General features: G+C 44.5%; 1 protein-coding gene and 1 pseudogene across 1 annotated transcript in view; both read right to left on the reverse strand.

Annotated features, from left to right (window-relative positions):
- LOC131483359 (zinc finger protein 585B-like) overlaps nt 1–20,085 on the reverse strand; it is a 759,159-nt gene that overhangs the window by 608,713 nt on the left and 130,361 nt on the right. The window lies entirely within an intron of this gene.
- On the reverse strand, nt 9,343–13,831 carry LOC101519983 (deubiquitinase DESI2-like; annotated as a pseudogene).

The raw sequence follows: 20,085 nt of genomic DNA on the forward strand, positions 1-20,085 counted from the left end.
TTGAACACAAGCAACTGTCATTCACCTGGCTGTGTCCAGGCTCAGATTGCATAGTCACCATTTGGTTGCCTGCCACAGAGTGTGGACTGTCCCCAGGTGGAGTATTTGTTGGTCCCTGATTGTACAGTCCTGCAGAGGGGCTGGTTGATGATGCCAGAGGTGCACTGGAAGAACAAGCTGGGAAAATCCCCATGTGCAAGATCCAAGGATTGATCAAGAAAGGAGGTGGTGTAAAGTGAGGAGGGAGGGAGGATCACTGAGGGAATCTGTTGAAGATAAAGAATGACTTCTGAGGGATTCTATCAGGATACGACTAGTGCACCAGCTCATGGTAGAGACCTGAGTAAAGCTAATTAGCTTTGATCACCAACAACTACCACTCACCAGTGCAACAAAAACTAGCACTGGGGTCCTACCTGTCAGGGCTCCCACTGGCATGTGCTGGAGCCAGGCTAGAGAACAGATCAGGCTGAACTAGGTTATCACACCTCCACATTTGCATGAGCCAAGGATGGCAGCAGACTCAGCACAGCTAGGCTGCAGCACCCACCGGCAAAAGTTAAGACTAGGGGAGGGCAAGGACATGCCAGACTGCAGCATCTGATGGCAAAGGCCAAGACAGGAGATAGGCTATGCTGAGCTGAGTCACAGCAACCACTGTCGTGCACAAGATTGGTGTCTGGGTACAGGTGTGCTTGTTGAGTTAAATAGATGTTAGCTGGGTTGTGGTTCACTTTGATGACTAGAAAAGCTGAAATGGGACTGTGAACTGGACTAGACATGACTGCAGTGTGACTTGGCATGGGTGTTGACTTGGACAGAGGAGTACCAGACTGGACTAGACTCCAACACGCATTGGTGTTTGAGAGAACCAGGGTGGGTGTAGGATGGGCTGGATTAAGTTTCAACATCTGCTGAACTTCATGCGAGCTGTATCTGGGCTTTAACACACAACAGTAAGAACCAGAATGGGTGTTGGCCCATTGAGAAAGGCCATTATTCCTACCAGGACAAAAGGTGGACTAAGTTAGTCTTCATCAAGGACTCCCCAGTGTTGGTGTGTGAGACATTCTACCGGGAGGAACCATGATAGAGCAGTTTTGGGAAGTCTCTCAGGATGCATTCCCTGTAGGTGAGTGCAAGAACCTAATCTGGGAGCAGCCCAGAACAAACACGTTTTGTTACTCACTAGCACATTTGTGGGTCAGGTCTGGGATCAGATCATGCTGGGACAGTTTATAACACCTACAGGAGGATGTAAGAACCAGAAAGGGGGCCGGACAAACTGGTCAGGCCCCAACACTATCCTGTCCACATATAAGTTAGGACTTGGGGCTGGTTGGGCTTGGTTGGGTAGTGATACCCATCGTCAGGAGTCGGGACTGGGGGTAAATTGGGCCAGGACAGGCTACAGCACCTGCGGGCAAATGTTCAGTCGAGTAATGTCATGCCAGATTTGACCACAGCAACCGTTTTTACATGTGAAACATGTAGGATGGATGGTGGGAGGTTTCTGCTAGGCCACTGCTGTGAGTACTGGAAGCAGGGGCAGGTCAGTCTGGACAGTGCTACAATCCCCTTTAGCGTACAAATGAGCTGAGTGGGGGAGAGTCAAGCTGGACTCTCTGTGCACTGGTACAGGTATGAATCAGAGCAAGTGAAGACTGATTTGGTTTTATCTTGGCATCATAAGGCACATTCTGGAACAGAGGGCATGTCCTGTCAGGCAAGACTGCAGTACCAGGTCTAGCACAGCAGTGTAGTGACTAATGTCTTCACCTAGCAGTCACCAGGATTCTATATCAGCACCAGTTCATGTTCTGGCAATTTCACTTTCAATTAAGTTCCCTGGTTGTGGGCTGGTAATACAGCCATAGATGGCCAAAAGCCTTGGGACCTGCACCTGCATGGGAGACCTGGTAGAAGCTCCTGCCTTCAGGCTGGCTCCACATTGACCCTTTAGGGAGTCAATCAGTGGATGGAAATCCCCCTGTCTCTCTCTATATATACACACATATATATGTGTGTGTGTGTGTGTGTGTGTGTGTGTATCTGACATTCAAAACAAAAATAAAAACAAATGGACAAACTTAAGACAAGAAAAAAAAAAAAAAAACAGCAGATGAGACTTTCCAAGCACCTCTTTTCATGAACAACAACAGCAAAAATGTAGAACCAATCAATGAGTGCAAGATCCATGGCTGGATTATACTTGGTGGGGAATCTGTAGGCACTTCTCAGTTGGGCTGTATCTCCTACAGGTGGGCATGAGAAACATGCCTGTGGCCGACCTGATTAGACAGGCATTGGTATTTACCAGCAAGAGTGTGGGCTTGTTATTAGGGTCAGTTGGGTTTATCTGAGTTCCAACATTCATATAGGTGTGCAACTGAATGAGATGTGGGGAAGACTGCACCAGCTTGATGCACATAACAGCATTGTGAAGTCTCAGGCCTGGGGGCAGGCCTGGTAGGGGTTAGTGGGTTTCACCCTGACTAGGCTGCATTTCCTGCTGATGAATGTCAGGGTTGTGTGTGGTGGGCAGTGTTGGGGTGCACTGCAAGTTCTATTGGTTTATATGAGTGCTAGTTAGAGATAGAACTGACCCAGCAATTGCAACTACCTTTGTGTGTGTGTAGGCTGACATTGATGATGACAGAACTGCACCATGTACTGGTCAACCTTGTACACAAGAGTCAGGTATGGGATCACCTCAGGTGATGTTTCTTTGGGCATCTCTCTGATGGAACTGCTGGACTCAGAACTCCAACCATGGAGAAAATCACAGGATCAATAAGCTTACTTTGGAATTCATGTATCAGGACTGGGCCTCCTCTGTGGCTAAGATGGAGCAGTAGTGTGGCCAAGTCAATGTATGTGGAGCATATAGCAGTGCATTGGGACCACAAAAGACAACTGGTACCATAAGCAGAGGAAAGAGAGCATAAAATTGGGCAATGACCCAAACCAAGTGTTGACAGAATATATCTGGGTGAATGGAGACTCTAAGGTGGGCCAAAGGACCTTAAAACAATTTTTTCATCCTTGGATTGGCAAGACAGAGATTTTTAGTACTTTCAAAACTGCTTGTGTGGAACCTTGGGAGCATGTGCCACATTGGGGACCCTGGGCTGACATCAGTTGACCATATCCCATCCCTAGGTACTGGTGCTTTGGGGAGACTGGGTGTAGTATTGCTAATTTTTCCCCTTTCACAGGATACAGAAAGAGTATTTAAAAAATTGGAAACAATGGTCTCATCCATGCTGCCACATTCCTAAACCCTTTCTATCCTGGTTAACGATGTAAATATCATCAAAAATAAAAACAAAATAAATGTATTTTTACAATAAAAGAAGGATGACTAGGGCATGGCTCAGTAACCAAGTGGCTAAAGTTCTCACCTTGCACCTGCCAGGACCTCTTATAGGCACCGGCTCTATTTCCAGTGACCCTGCTTCCCATCCAGCTTCCTGCCTGTATCCTGGGAAAGCAGTTGAAAACAGCCCAAAGTCTTGGGACCATGAACCCACATTAAAAATCTAGAAGAAGCTCCAGGCTTCTGACTCGGGTCAGCTCAGCCTCAACTGTTGCTGCCATTTGGAGGGGGGAATTGAATCCATAGACAGAAGATCTTTCTCTCTGTCTCTCTTTGTTGCTATGTATGTTACTTTGCAACAGCAAAATAAATAAATAAATAAATAAATAAGCTTAAATAAAAGACGAGTTTTTTTCTCTTGTGGCATAAATGTAAACATCATGCAAATACTATGCAAATGTACCAGTGGGATTCTAATTTCCTGAGAATGTATTGTGGAAATACTGAAAGAGTAATTGGGTGCATGGACATTTACAGTGATTCTTGTAAAACCTATGGCAATTATTACTAAAACTTAGAGAACTCCATTCAAATGGAATATGTAAAATGTGTTTTTCTTTGAAGATTTATTTATTATTTTTATAGGAAAGGCAAATATACAGAGAGAGGGAGAGACAGAGGGGAAGATCTTTCATCTGATGGTTCATTCCCCAAGTGGCCGCCGTGGCCGGAGATGAGCCAATCTGAAGCCAGGAACCAGGAAACGGGAGCTTCTTCCAGGTCTCCCACGTGGATGCAGGGTCCCAAAGCTTTGGGCTGTCCTCGACTGTTTTCTGAGGCCACAGGCAGGGAGCTGGATGGGAAGTGGGGCTGCCAGGATTAGAACTGGTGCCCATATGCAATCCTGGTGCGTGTAAGGCAAGAACTTTAACCACTACACTATGGCACTGGGCCTGTAAAATGTGGTTTTTAAGGGCCACTATTTATCAAAATCAGCATTAACCAGGTATTCTGAAAGGCAGAGACAGAAAAGATGTGCTTGCAATGTGTCTCTGGGCGCTCATGATGCTTATCAGGTTTCTTGCCAAAGAAAGGAGATATCCCATTATTGTGTTCTGTTGTCCTCAGCTCCATCACCTCCACCCAGGTCCTGTATATTGGCAATTCCAATGGAGAGCTGCAATTAATGCCATAGTTTCCTTGCAATTTTGTCCCTGAAAGACACTACACAGCTGTCAATATTAAAAGGCCTCTGTCATTAGGACATTTACATGGATTCTCCCTTATTGCTTGAGAAAGTTTTCCCTTGGTCCAGTGTTTGTAAAACCATTGGTGCTCAAAATCTGAAATACAGGTTCTATTAGGCTACCCACTGGAAATTGTCAATGATTGGAGGAGGATGGTGTGGGGGTACAAATGGTGTTTTTGTTCTGTACTTGGTCACCCACTATGAAAAGAACAGCTCAGACCCAGTGCAATTGTCCAGTGGCTAAATCTCACCGTGTACATGCCAGCATTCCATAAGGGCAAGTTCATGTTCTGACTGCTTGATTTCCCATCCAACTCCCTGCTTGTGGCCTGGGAAATCATTCATAGATGGCCCAATGCCTTGGGACCCTGAACGCATGTGGCAAACCCAGAGGAGGCTCCTTGGCCTGGCTTTGGATTTGGTCAATTCTGGTCGTAGCAACCACTTGGGAAGTGAACTAGCAGATGGAAGAAATTATGGTTTCTTGGTGTGTGAATCAGTGGATAGGAAATCTTCCTCTGTTTCTCCTCCTCTTTATGTATACGACTTTCCAATAAAAATTAAAAAGGAACAATGCAGTGAACAAGCAATGTCCAGATGTGCGCTGGAAGGCTAGGTATGTGATTGAGAAAGAGCTAGGTCTGTGGGGCCAATGGAATGGAGAGTCTGTGGTAAGAAGGCAGGAAGGAGCTGAAATTGAAGCTGGTGTAGGAATAGACACTCAGAGTGACAGGCACATGTTTTCTACAATCTGGTGCTAAAATAACGTTCTATGAAGATAAAAAAAAAAAGTAACTAGAGGAGCAATAGAACACTAAGTGACTTGTGCTGGGCAGGTTTCATGGCTGGCTGTCAAGGAGTTGGCTTGTTGACAAGGTCACCTGTGTCTGCAGAACCACACTAGAGATAAGGTGGGGGGAAGGAAAGCCAAGCAGAGTGATGCAAGGGCTGCCATGTGGGAGGCAGGGGAGGAGCAGGTTGCACAGTGTGTCACTACAGGGACCAGTGAACCTGTACCCTCTGTCTGTGTTTCTCTTCTTTTCAAGGTCTTAGGCAATATCCAGTTCTATATTTAGCTGATTACATATGTTTGTTTATATATGTTGGTTGAATTGAAATGGGAGGAAAAGCTTTCTGGGTCTCTCTAACCATACATTATTCAAAAAGCAGTATCATTAAATGAACTCCAATTTCACGTGGCCAGTCTTTCTAGAGATCTGAGGAGCCAGAACGTTACATCCCCATGGCCAAGCATTTAACTCTCCTTATTCTTAGGTTCCTTATTTAGTCCTAAACTCAGTTGGCTGCCTACAGCATACCTAATGTGTAGTTGGGATATATCTAAGAACTTTGAAACATAAAGCAGGGTAAGATTATTAGCATATCATAGGATTCTTTAAAAGTTTAAAAAAATATGTCAAATTTTGGAACATATACATTGGCTAGAATGTAGAAAGTAGCTTGATGAATGGAGGCAGGAAGTTCATTTCTTTCCTTTTCATACTCATTAGCTGTGCAACCACCCACACACCTGTTTATCCATCCAGTGTTTTTCTATCTTCTTTGGATACAATCTTATTAAAAAGTGCAGTTCGGAAAACAAAAAATTCTATAATCAGGGTTATGTTTTTAAATTCCATCCCAGGGGCCCAACACAATAGCCTAGCAACTAATGTCCTCACCTTGAATTCATAGGGATCCCGTATGGGTATTGGTTCCTTCTTTTTAAGATTTATTTTATTTTCATTGCACAGTCAGATATATGAGAGGAGGTCAGACAGAGAGGAAGATCTTCCATCCAATTATTTACTCCCCAAGTGGCTGCAACTGCCAGTGCTGTGCTAAACCAAAGCCAGGATCCAGGAACCTCTCCCAAGTCTCCCACATGGGTGCAGAATCCCAAAGCTTTGGACCATCCTCGACTGCTTTCCCAGGCCACAAGCAGGGAACTGGATGGGAAGTGCAGCTGCTGAGGTTAGAACCGGCACCCATATGAGATCCCAGTGTGTTCAAGGAAAAGACTTTAGCCACTAGGCCACTGTGCCAGGACCATGGGCCTTGGTTCTAACCCAGCAGCCCCACTTTCCAGCCAGCTAACTGCTTGTGGCCTAGGAAAGCAGTCTTTTGGCCCAAAACCTTGGGACCTTGCACCCATGGGGGAGACCTGGAAGAAGCTTCTGGATTCTGGCTTTGGATCAGCTTAGCTCCAGCCATTGCAATCACTTAGGGAGTGAACCATCAGATGAAAGGCCTTCCTCGGGCCTGGTGGCGTGGTCTAGTGGCTAAAGTCCTCGCTTTGAATGCCCCAGGATACCATATGGGTACCGGTTCTAATCCCGGCAGCTCCACTTCCCATCCAGCTCCCTGCTTGTGGCCTGGGAAAGCAGTTGAAGACAGCCCAAAGCCTTGGGACCTTGCACCCGCATGGGAGACCTGGAAGAGGTTCCTGGTTCCTGGCTCTGGATCAGCGCGCACCGGCCATTGCTTCTCACTTGAGGAGTGAAACATCGGATGGAAGATCTTCCTCTCTGTCTCTCCTCCTCTCTGTATATCCAGCGTTCCAATAACAATAAATGTAAAAAAAAGAAAGAAAGAAAGAAAGAAAGGCCTTCCTCTCTGTCCCTCCTCCTCTCTGTATGGCTATCTGCTTTTCCTAAATAAATAAATAAATAAATAAATAAATAAATAAATCCCACCATATGGCTCATTCTGTTGGCTCAAATCTCTTATTAATTCAAATTAATGACGTAGAAATAAGACTAGCAACATATATTCAAATTGATAAATGGTTTGGAGAGAGTAAAAACAATAATGCTTAATTATATGCTTAGCATCATGCCAATAGCTCATAAACACTCAATAACTTCAAGCTAATTTTATTACTATTAACAGGTTAAAAGATCAGTGCTAATAATCCCTAGGAGATGAAAACATGTGAGACCATTGTTTCATCTCTCTATCTCTCTCTCTCTGTCTCTCTCTCTTTTTGGAAACTTAAAAGGGTAGTTTACTGAAATATATGTATCTCCACATAGAGCAATAGCAACAGTCCAATCTAAAAGATTAAATAAATAGAGATAGCTCTAATACTAGCCATATATTTATAAAGCTGAAGTCACTTTCTTTTCACACACTGCATTCCAATATTTTACATAGGACATTCATTCATAAGGCAGAAAAAGTGAATTTCACATGAAATGACTTGGTTTTTACATCCAAGGGTCACACTGGGAGTAGACTCAGGCAGACAGATTCCTTGCTAATGAGGAGTTATCTGTGATGACAACTGCAAGAATCTTAGAATATGCTGTGTAAAAGACATACATTTGAGAGAACAAAAAAGATGGAGATTTTAAGACACAATAGGATTTTCAAGCAGAAGTTAGTGAGACTAGCCATTCTCTCATGAGGTCCAACTACTTTCATTATAAACTAATCACCCTTGGCACACACTTTCTGATATGGGACATAAAGGGTATGAAATATCAAAGAATAGTCTTTTGGGGATATGATACTTTAGGTTTCAAGGTCTAGTATAAAAAGTAGCCTGGGGCCTGGTGCAATAGCTTAGTGGTTAAAGTCCTTGCCTTGAATGTGCTAGGATCCCATATGGTCACCAGTTCTAATCCCAGCTGCTTCACTTGCCATTCTGCTCTCTGCTTGTGGCCTGGGAATGTAGTCGAGGATGGCCCAAAGCTTTGGGACTCTGCACCCATGTGAGAGACCCAGAGGAAGCTTCTGACTCCTGGCATCAGATTAACTCTGCTCCAGCCATTGTGGGCGCTTGGGAACTGAACCATCGGACAGAAGATCTTCCTCTCTGCTTCTCCTTCTCTCTGTATATCTGTATTTCCAATAAAAATAAATCAATCTTTTTTAAAAAAATTGCCTGTATAGTTAAAAGCAGTTGAATGTGAACTCATACTGCCACTCAAAAGGCTATGCTTGGGATATTCTACCCCTTCAACAAAGCCCTGTGCAGGGAAGAAATAAATGTGGATACAAATGAATCTCCGCCCCACATACATGTGCAAAAAACACTTGTCAATTACTGTAAGAATATCTTTAGCATAGAACAACTGAAGTATAGAATTGGTGGCACCTAAGCCAGACACAGACTGCCCCAGCCTACCTATGTGGATGCACACTGGGTGAAAGCAATCATTCTGTGTGCACCTCAGGAATGTGCTGCTCTGAGGGGACAAAGTGCCAGGGGCACCAGCCTCAGGCTCCCAAGCTGTGCCCCCTCATCTCTGGCCAGTATGGTTCTCATCATCCTGCTGCCCACAATGTTAAGAAAATAAACAGACCTAACACGCTCCATAAGCAGGGAACGGGGACTCTAACCACGTGCATGAAGTATGCCTATTATGTATGCCATGGCTCTGGCAATTGTCAGAAGTGTACCAAGATCACCTGCCTAAATTTTGAAGACATGAAGATTGTCATCTTTTTATGGTGGCAGGAGTCCATGCAAGATTTGTAAACAGTGATTCAAAATACTATAAATATAACGTAAAAGAGCTTGTGTAAAACAGAAGAAATCCAAATTTATAAGTGGGTACAAAAAACAGATGTCAGCTTTATACAGAGTTCTTCCTCCTGTACCAACAGATTTTTTTTGTTGTTATAAATATAAACCTGACCTGAAAAACTGGGATTTGGGGGAGAGTTATCTTTGCATCTAAAATATCCAAAGGATGCTTACTCTGTTAACGTCTCTAGAGATATTCTACTGCCAGAGACAGTTCTGAAGGTGTGACTTTGGAGGCAATTATAGTTTAGTGTGGAGCCCAGGCCTGGAGTCCGCTGCATTGCCAGCCATGGGAGTGGCTGCTGCAGCATCCTCTGCTCCTCCAGTTCATCCTGTAGCTCCTGGCAGACACTGGCCTGCAGGACTGCCAGTGTGAGACGCCCCTTTGGGGGCAACTCTGTAGACAGGATATGCAGGAGCTGAAGTAGGCAAGCCAATTGATCCAGTGAGGAATCTCTTTCCCACAAAGAATCTCTGCCAATTTTACTATTCTAGGAATCTTAGGATGAATTCCACAACAGTGTAATGTCCAGGGTCAAGAGGGATCAGGCCTGCTTGTCTGCCTCTGAAGGCTGACTTGGTGATCTCTATGGTACTAAGCTATCCAAAAGACTAGGGATCCTTGACAGTCTCATTAGCTTATGAATCATCTGAAGGAGCAGGGTAAAATGAAGATTAGGATTCACTTCATCCGTGATGGGGCAGAGATAATAGCATCTCACAAATTCCTAGATGATGCTAGCCCACAAAGCCGACCTTGAGCCCTGATAAAGCTGAAGAGAAGTGATTGCAGTTTTTATGCATCAAATGATAAGCATTGCCTTTCTATTCTATTCCCAGTTCCTCTACATTTTTTTTCTTTATCATCTTCTAGGAAGTCAGTGCTTCTTAAAACAGCAGCTTATTTAAATTGAAATGATTCTCCTAGTTTAGAACCATTTCCTGGCAAAATTTCAAATATTCCAGAAAAGGGTAAGGATGACCACCATAAGCAAATTCTCTACCAAAACTTCCATTCATTCATTAAAAACTCCAATTCCAGTAAGTGAGGTGTACTTGTTCATCCAGCACATGTCGTACAAGTTGAGCACCACTAACTGGTTAGCCCCCTTCCTACTTCTCCCTGTTGCTGCTGCCACCACCTTGTCCACCCCTGTGGCACTCTTCAGGGGGTCTGGGCTGGGTGCTAAACTCTCAGCCAGGGTGGAAAAATCGGGCAGCCTCAGCGCTCCATGGGCTCCGCCAATGGGAGCCTGTGCAGGGCAAGGACAGACCTGTGGCAGGCCCCGATCAGGCTCAGGCAATTCCCCTTGGCTGCGGACATGTGGGCAAGATCCACATTCTCTTTTTTCCTTCCTGTATGTAGGGTAGGGGTGAGATAATGGCAGTAACCATACCCAGCCTTTCAACCACCCCATTAATCTGGGATGGGGAACCAACATCCAATATTGAACCATGGTCTCAATGTCACATACTGTGAGGATTCTGCCCAGGTGGTTTCAATAGTTATGAAGTATTCTCAATATTGCCACTTCAAGGATGAGAAAACACTTCCAATATCCATTAAATTACATGGTCAACCTTCCACTCTTCATTCACCCAAATATTTGCTGGCATCATTTGGCTGGAGTAGTTGTCCATTTTGTTCTGTTCTTCTTCTGCTATAGACCCAGATGCCATCTCTAGGTCCAATGTGACTCAGTACCCGCTGTCCACTCCTCCATTTTTTCCAGTGAGGAGTAACAGTTCTCATAGGTGGGCCCAAGGATCCAGGCATGAACGGACCCCTGTCCCCCAGGGCTCATGGGCCCATCACCCACTGGAATGGGATTGACACCGGTGTCCACCCCCATGGCCAACAGCAGTGCTGGAGTGGCTGTGCAGGCACATGTGAAGGCTTTGGCTCATCCAAAGCGCTCAGCAGGCTGCCTGACCGATCTCAGCAAAGGATTGGTGGAGACTCCAAATTGCAATATTGATTAACAGGTAGAGGAGCAGCTTTGTTTAAGACACCACATCACTGGCCCCACACTAATCTGTTTCTAAAACGTTTAATGCTTAGAATTTTGTATTAAAACACTTGTGGAAAAATTCAGAATCAATTAGCATGTATAGAAACAAGTAAGGATTTTAAGACAAGGCAGACCTGGAATTGATTAGCTGGGCCATTTGCCAGCTGTATGATCTTTGGGTGTTAGCTGAACTCTCCAAACCCCATCTCTGTGTCTGAAATATTTCTGACAAGGAAGCGCCTAGCAGATATTAGCTATTTCTGTACTTTCTCTAAGCAAAGCTGTGTCTGATATGCTTCAGAAATGGACTATTCTTCCCTGCTGAAACTTATGCAGGTGGAATGCATACATAATCCAACTGGTAAATCCATTTCAGATGTCACATCTTATACTGAAGTGCCTCCTCATGTTGAAGGCTCCTCCATTTCCCATTCAGCTTCCTTCAAATGTGCATTCTGGGAGACAGCAGGTGATGGCTCAAATACATGGAGCATTGCCATCTTCATGATGGACCACATGGAGTTCTGGGCTCCTGGCTTAGATCTGGCTGTAACAGGCATTTGGGGAGTGAACCTGTGGATGGCAAAACCCTCTCTGTTTTTGAAACATACTGAAAATAAATGGATTTTTAATTGCTAAAGATAAATACTCCAAGAAATAGAAGTTTCTATGTTCTCCTTCCATGTTGGCTTTGGTAGTTTGATTTTGAGAAGTATTTTATTATATAGCCCAGATGCAGATTAAGAGGCATAATAACATAGTTCTAATCTAAATATCTTCTAATAGGGTGCAGTTTTGGTTTTACACACACACACACACATATATTAAAGATCTAATTATTTTTATAAAAAATACAGATCAAATTTTATGGAGAGAAGAAGAGACAGAAAGCAAACCTTCCATCTGCTGCTTTACCCCCCCAAAGTGGCCGCAATGGCTAGAGCTAAGCCAAGTCAGGAACCTGGAGCTTCTTCCATAGAAGAAGCTTGGGGCTTCGCATGCCTATGCAGGGCCCCAAGGCTTTTGGTCAACGTCTACTGATTTCCCATAGCATCCTATTGATAACTTGATTTCACTTGCTTCTCAACTCCTACTAGAATGTATTTATTCCCATAAGGATTTGTAGGCCACTCCTGATTCCTGGCTTTGGAATAGTCTGACCTTTTTTGTTGTGGCATTTGGAGAATGAGCCAGCACGAGATCTGACTGATGAAAAACAGATTGGTTTACTTGAAAAGGAGAATGAACATTGAATTCTCATTTTCCAGAAGCTTCAAGAATATTTTCATGTGTAGTTTCTCTGGGTCATTCAAATTTTTTATTTATAATTGTGGCAGGAGCTGGGAATTGAGGTCATCTAGCTGCTGGCTTACCCCCTAAAGATGTGCTACAATCAGAGCTGGGCCATGTTGAGGTACAGTCTGGAACTCCATCCGGGTCTCTCACATGGTGATAAGGATCCAGCTGATTGAGTTATCCTGTGCTTACATGGTATTTATACTGTAACTAACAAAAAAACTGAAGAAATTGTCTTTTAATATACATAACTTATCATGCAATTCATTGTGAGCCATTTTCTTCAGTTGAGTACCTATCTCTCATCTAAAACCTCACACACACACACACACACACACACACACACACACATTTTGCACATTTCCAAGTTGTACTTTATTTTACTTACTCTTTCCATCTTTTTTTTTCCTTCAAATTACTTGCTACTCCTTCAAGTCCTATTGCTTCCAGAGGTTTTCCAGATATTTTCAGGTATTATGCTTTCTAACTCACATTCCACTTTAAATGTTACAATTGGACAGGATTTTAACTTTGTCTTCAGATGTAAAAAATCCCCAATCATAGCCTCAGTTAAATCCTGGTAAATTAAACATCTGCTAGGCCTGGAGGTAGTCCTTTCTGTTGTAGTCTAGGAAATCAGTTATGTTAGAATGCTTCTTCCTTGTAATGTCCACTAGTCATCTGACACTGTGCTATGCACATTATCCAATAAAGGCAGGACTACTGGAATGAATCAGAAGACCTGCTGCCACTTCTGAGTTCTGTGGCCCTAACTTTCCAGAGATCTAACCTCTTCATTTAAATAAATGGAATAAACTTTGCAAGCATTGCTTTTTTTTGGTTAAATAAATAAAATTTAGTGCAGGCTGATTGTGACATATAATAGTAAAAAGGCAAAGACTCTGCCATTAGAAAGACCGCAGTGAGGCTACTTTTGCAACTTGTTGACCTTGAGTAAGTGAGCTAACTTCTTTGTACCTTGTTTGCTCAGCTGCAAATAGGAAGAACAACAGTAATCACTACATATACATGAGGGGCATGTGGGACAGCATATGAACCCTTTAGTATAATGTTTGAAGTCCAGCAGCATTTTTCTAAATTAAGTTCTATTTTACCATGGTTGTAATATGAAATTGGAATCTTAAACTGGAAGATGGATGAAGCCTGTGAAACCATGGGTAGCTTTTCAGCACTCTGAAGGGCTTTTCTGACTCTGACTAGACTAATTTCCCCATCAATCTTTATCACATATCAGCAAATGGTCATTCCTGAGAAGTTTCAAAATAATTGTGACTTTTTATCTCTTTTGAAGTTTTCTAGAATGCTATTCATCATTGCTGAAGGTGTATACTAGATATGATTTCAATTAAACAAACAAACAAAAAAACCTCGAGCCTACATACTCTGACCACCATCGTCATGGGTCGTACACATGCTTCAGAAGAAGGCCTGTCCTGGTCAGCTCTACCCTTTTGCCAAAAGATCCCCAGCCACAAAGGGAATGACTCACAATGGGCCTAATGCTGAGGGAGATGAACACAACCTTACACACACCATTTTGCAGTAGATAGTAAGAACTGAAAAAATTTTAAATCTAAAGACTTGCTCCTGGTCTTTCTGAGGATGTCCATCAGTATTAAGAAACGGTTGTTATTTGAAAGCATATTGAGAAGAACAGAAGGGATAAAGGTTCTAAACACTCCTGAGTCAGAATAGAAAATTGATTTTAAGAACTGGCTGGATAGCATTTGCAATACATGTCAATTTTCTCCTAAAAGTTGGAGCTCTAAGTCATCAACAGCATTTGACCTGGTGACAAAATTTTGTCAATATATCCTTGCATCAAAATTATTGTTTACTAAAGAAAAAAATACATTTTTCTCTCTGCTACTTCTGATACATCTTAATATTTCATGTGAATTTCATCTCAACTTGAAAATTTCTGAATTTTTATTGCATTCAGTTTTTTTAAACATTTATTTTAATTTTTCTTGTAATGTTAAATATATATAGAGGAGGAGAGACAGTGAGGAAGATCTTCCATCCATTGATTCACTCCCCAAGTGGTTGCAACGTCCGGAGCTGTGCCGATCTGTGCCAATCTCATACCTGTGCTGAGTTGCAAGGGTTTGGGCCATCCTTGACTGCTTTCCCAGGCCATAAACAGGGAGCTGGATGGGAAGCAGGGTACCAGAATTAGAATCTATGGCCAAATGGGATACTGGTATGTGCCAGACAAGGACTTTAACCACTAGGCTACTGTGCCAGGTCCTTCTTGCATTTAGTTTTAAGCTCTTTAACTTGTATTTACCTAAAACCAGAGATTCTTGTGGATAATGATTAGTTCAATGTTGAATATAATCTGTTACACTCCCTCCCAGATCTGCAAGCACATCAATGACCTTTATGAAGACCTGTGGGATGGCACATACCTGGTTTCTATGCAGGAGGTTCTTTTGGGTGTGAAGCTGGTCAGCTTTCCTATCCTCCTGATGAGTGATCTAAGAAGTTCATGTTACTGGCGCAGCAGGCCATCTTGCTTCATGCTAGGGCAATGAGTGACCAACACTGCCAGCTCTTCCAGCTTGGTGTGAGTGAGGGGGACTTTTTGGGAGGGAGTAGAAGAGATACATCGTGGACTTTTTTCTAATTCATACTTAGAGTTTACAAAGGATATAATTTCAGGTTGTATAATACATATTTTTTATCTTCATGAAATCAGGAATCTTATTTTTCCTCTAATTCATGTGTTTTTGTTTCAACATGGAGTTAGAGAGATAAAAGCTTCTGGATTCTGGCTTTGGATCAGCTTAGCTCCAGCCATTGCAATCACTTAGGGAGTGAACCATCAGATGAAAGGCCTTCCTCGGGCCTGGTGCCGTGGTCTAGCGGCTAAAGTCCTCTCCTTGAACGCCCCAGGATCCCATATGGGTGCCGGTTCTAATCCCGGCAGCTCCACTTCCCATCCAGCTCCCTGCTTGGGGCCTGGGAAAGCAGTAGAGGACGGCCCAAAGCCTTGGGACCCTGCACCCGCGTGGGAGACCCGGAAGAGGTTCCTGGTTCCTGGCTCTGGATCAGCGCAGCACCGGCCATTGTGGAGACTTGGGGAGTGAAACATCAGATGGAAGATCTTCCTCTCTGTCTCTCCTCCTCTCTGTATATCCGGCTTTCCAATAATAATAAATCTAAAAAAAAAAATCCTTGTTGTGTATGTATGAGGATCCCATATGGACCAATATGAATGCTGCATTCCCAATCTAGCTCCCAGACTGTGGCCTGGGAAAGTAATAGAGGATGGCCCAAGGCCTTTGGGCCCTGTACCCATGTGGGAGACCTGGATGAAGCTCCTGGCTCTTGACTTCGGATCAGCTCAACTGCAGCCATTACCGACAACTGTTGAGTAAGACAGTGGATAGAAGATCTTTTTCTCTTTACAAATCTGACTTTCCAGTGAAAATAATATAATCTTTTAGAAAAGGGAGGTGTCTGAGTATAAGAAGTGATTAATGTATCCAACTGTCCTGATTTAATTTTCTGAGACTATTGAAAGTTGGAGGGTATTTTCATATCTGCTGATTGATTTTTTAAATTTTTGTTAATAAATTAAGGATCAGCAGGGCTGAAGAACCTCCATCTGCTGAGCATGCCCTCCTGGCAACATGGAAATGACAAGGAGTGAGGGGAAGATGATGATGATGATAATGATTCCTGCTGTGATGTGGGCCACCCAGCCAGCACTGCTGTCGCTGCAGGGCTGTAAAGGTTTAAGTGTCTCTAGGTCTCCAGTTGGGACTACCAGTACTGCCATCAGAGTCTGAGAGGTTCTGCATCTCCAAGTAGCTTAGCTATCATTTGCCTTTTGTTTCCAGCTGGGAATTTGCCCAGTGAATGCCATTAAAACTAATTGTGCCTCTTGTCAGCAGATGTCACTGCAGAAAGCAATTCTCTTTATCTGAAGAAGATTGACACCAAAAGAATCATGTTTGGATGTATCAAGTCCGCTCTGACTTAAAGACTCATGGCTTTCTGGTTGCTCTGCTGTCTTGTGTAACTCTAGACCACAGAATTTAGGGAAGGTTTAGTGGACAGCATGACAGTTAATTGCTCACAGCTTCACAGTCCAGACTAACTGGCACTTTTGCCCTACCTCTTTGGCCAATAGAGCCTCACCACACAGAATATTGTTTGTTTTCAAAATAGCCTGTGATTTCCAAACTCACCGCCTAAAGTTTCTCTAGCCTTAGTTAATGCTATGTATAGTATTAGGATGGAGATTTTTTTTAAATTGTATTTTGGAAATTTTTACATTGTTGATTAGGGTAAAAAGTTACAAGGGCTAAAGGGAATATTGAGGAGAAGCCCCACCCAGTCTCCCACCTACCCCAGGTCCCGGATATAGGGCATACTCTGAGATCCTTGCTCAAGTGGTCCCAGTAGTTCACCAGTTATGCATTGCTGCCAATCTCACCACTCCAGACACAATGAGGCTGTTGAATAATCTACTGATTAAGATAGTCTATCATAGAGTCTCCCTTTGTTCAGTGTTTCACTGCCAATATATAGCTGTGGTGGTTGACTGACCTGTTCTATCTTCTGTCTTTTCTTGGTTAAGGTTCTGAATCCGCCATTTCAGTTGAAGGGATCCCCAAAGAAACTTTGAGGTGTTCCCAGACCAGAATCCTATATGTATTAGCAAGTACAGGACCTGGCACAGTCCGTCTCCCATTTCAGCTGGTGGTTGCAATTGCTGGGTTTGTTCCATCTTGAGCCAAGACTTCCACTGAAATCAATGAGTGTTGCAGTCTGTCCTGGTTCTGTTCATCACATATCATCACATACTTGGCCATCACACCAACCAGTGGGAGCTGCAGCTTGGTCAGAGCAACCCCCACCAGGCCCACCCCTGCCCTAATTTGCCAGTACGTGTAGCAGCCTAGTTCAGTCTGCCCCATATCCCATTGGGCTCTCGTAAATGTCAAAGGGTATTGGAGCTTAGTTCCATCCAACCAGCTCAACTGTCCATCCCTCACGGATGTTGTTGAGTGCCTCTCTGTCTAGCCATCCCAACCCCTGTCATAGTTATTGTGCCCTCCCATAGGAATGTTAGCCCAAGAGGGGGGAACCCACTATTTCCCTCCCAGGTCACTGTCACTCCCGGATTATGCTCTCTCCAGGTGGCCCTGTGGTTGGACTTGACAGTATTGGCCCCTGATGCCAACTCCTGCTATGGCTAAGCCCCGACAGCTGTCACCCCCTCCAGTTTTGTTAACACTAGTAGGAATAGTCCACCCTTCCTCACTCTTCCCTGATCTGGTCCACATGAGGCGCACAGGTGCTGCAGCCCTACCTGGTCTGGTCCCAGCTCATGCTCTCCAGTGGGAGTAACTGTCCAGCAAGGGAACCACCCCTTCTTCCCCTGTCGGCTCTGTCCCTCCCTTCCTGACTCACATGTGTGGTGGTTGGGTGCTGTGGTCTCATCTGGCACAGGCAACCTCACCTTGGTATTCTTTGTTGTATCTTGCTTTTGTTGAGACTGAACCTGGCTCAACCCACACTCTGCTCTGGCGTTTGGGTTTGCCAGTTGATGACGCGAACTGATCAGCCTGGTCTGTCCCCAACCCATGCCAAATGCATGCCAGTGGTGCACTTTTTCTGGGCTGTTTCCTTCCATGCTTCCTGCGCTTATTTGTAGGATCCTTGTCCTGTCAGAAGAGTTGCTCAGGCTCCTACATCAGAACCCCTCCTGGTGTCAGGTTTCACGCATAGCAGTCGGTCCGTGGGCCAGCACTACTCAGTTCATCTCCTGTCCTAGCAGGAGCAATGTCTTTGCTGACCTTCAACCCATTCTGGTTCTTGCTGTTGAATGTTTCAGCCCAGCACGGCTCGTCCATACCCACATATAGCACATGCATGGCTCAGTTGGGATTGAAACCCAGCCTAGTCCATCCCACATCTACCATAGTCCTCCAGAACACCAGAAGGTGTTGCAGTATGACCCGGCCTGGTTTACCAAGTCCCAGTCTACACTTGTGCCAAGGGAGGCTACAACTGTGTCCTGAACAGAACGCAGCCCCATTCCAGCTTGTGTGCCCCTTGGTGGGAACCTTCACCCAGCTCCCCAACTGGACCTGAACACAGTCAATTTTAAGCATGCCAGTGGTTGGTCTGGCTCAGCACAGCCCCTCACCTGTTGCAATCCCTGCCCTAGACACTATGGCTAAGCTCCTTGGTCTCACCCAGCTTAGACTGTCACCATCCCCACTCCTATGTCACCCAGTGGGATTAGAATTTCCACAGGGTGTGGCCTAGACCCCCCCATACAATCCAACCCTGGATATGGTTCTCGAGTGCTAGTTAATGTCATGGCCCTGCCCACTGTGACCCCTGTGCAGATCCATCATCATGGCAGGTAATGGGGACATCCTGCTCTTCATGACCAGAGCCTGAGCTTTTGAATGAACTGGTATTTGGTGCTCAGCATTAATAAGTAATTACAGGTTCTTCAGAGGAAGATTTACTGTCATCGGGAATCTTTAGGATTGATTAATGGCTCCAAAGCACTGTGGGTTAAGCATGGAGCTACCTAAGCAGCACATCAAAGAACCAAAATCCCAGAGCTCCCCTGCCGGGTGGCCAGCAAACTAAGTCTGGTGCCAAGTGGCGCACTAGCCACCTGAGAGCGGCTCACCACGTGCACATGGTGGCCAGTGCACGCAAAGCAGGCATGAAAGGACCCGTGGTGCCCTGCGGGGCTTCCGCAGCCTGGGGCTACAGGAAGTTGAAATCCCCGGACTCAAGGATCCGCCCCTTCTCAACCCCCTCCCCAGCTCAAGCCAGAGCAAGCAGTAGGAGGGGTCGGACCTGCCTAACAAAGCCAGAGACCTACCTGGGCTCCATCAGGCAGGCCCGAGAGTGGCTCACCACGTGCATATGGTGGCTGGTGTGTGCGAAGCAGGCATCAGACGAGCATGAGACGACCTGTGGTGCCCTGGGGGGCCTCCTGGATGGAGATTTAACTTGAGTGTTTTTGGCTATTTATTTTTCTTGGATGGTGCACTAGAAGCAAAGATCAGAGTGTAAGAGGAACATTCTCTATGTGCACTCCTTCAGTTATAGCCCAGAGTCTTTTTGCAGAAAGTGATTAGGACATATCCCTAATCCCTAGTCATCTCCTTGATTTCTTTTCCAATTGCCTTTGTATCCTGCATCTTTTTTCTTTTTACACGTGTTTCATTGAGAGGCACAATTACAGAGCAGGTGAGATATAAAGAAAGAGAGTGAGGTCTTCCACCCACTCCATTCTGCAAATTGTTGCAGCAGCTGGGGCTTAGCCAGGCAAAAAAGTCAGGAGCCAAAAACTTATTCCATGTCTCCCATGCAGGTACAGGGTCCAAGTGTTTGGATTTTCTCCCACAGCTTTTCCAGGTGCTGTAGAAGAGAGCTGAATAGGCAAACGAACAGCCAGGTTTTGAACTATCGTCTATGTGTGACACAGTCACTTTAAGTGGAAATGTACTCCACTGTTTCACGGTGCTGAAACTGTACCTCAAATATATTTTTGTCAAAATTTATTCTACCAAGGGCCATTTGGACACTTGTATCATTAACAGGTCACAGGAGATCAAGAACATAAGATTTGCCCTGGGCCCAGTGTGATAGCCTAGTGGTTAAATTC

The sequence above is a fragment of the Ochotona princeps genome, chromosome 25 (genome assembly GCF_030435755.1).
Source record: "Ochotona princeps isolate mOchPri1 chromosome 25, mOchPri1.hap1, whole genome shotgun sequence".
Lineage (NCBI taxonomy): Eukaryota > Metazoa > Chordata > Mammalia > Lagomorpha > Ochotonidae > Ochotona > Ochotona princeps.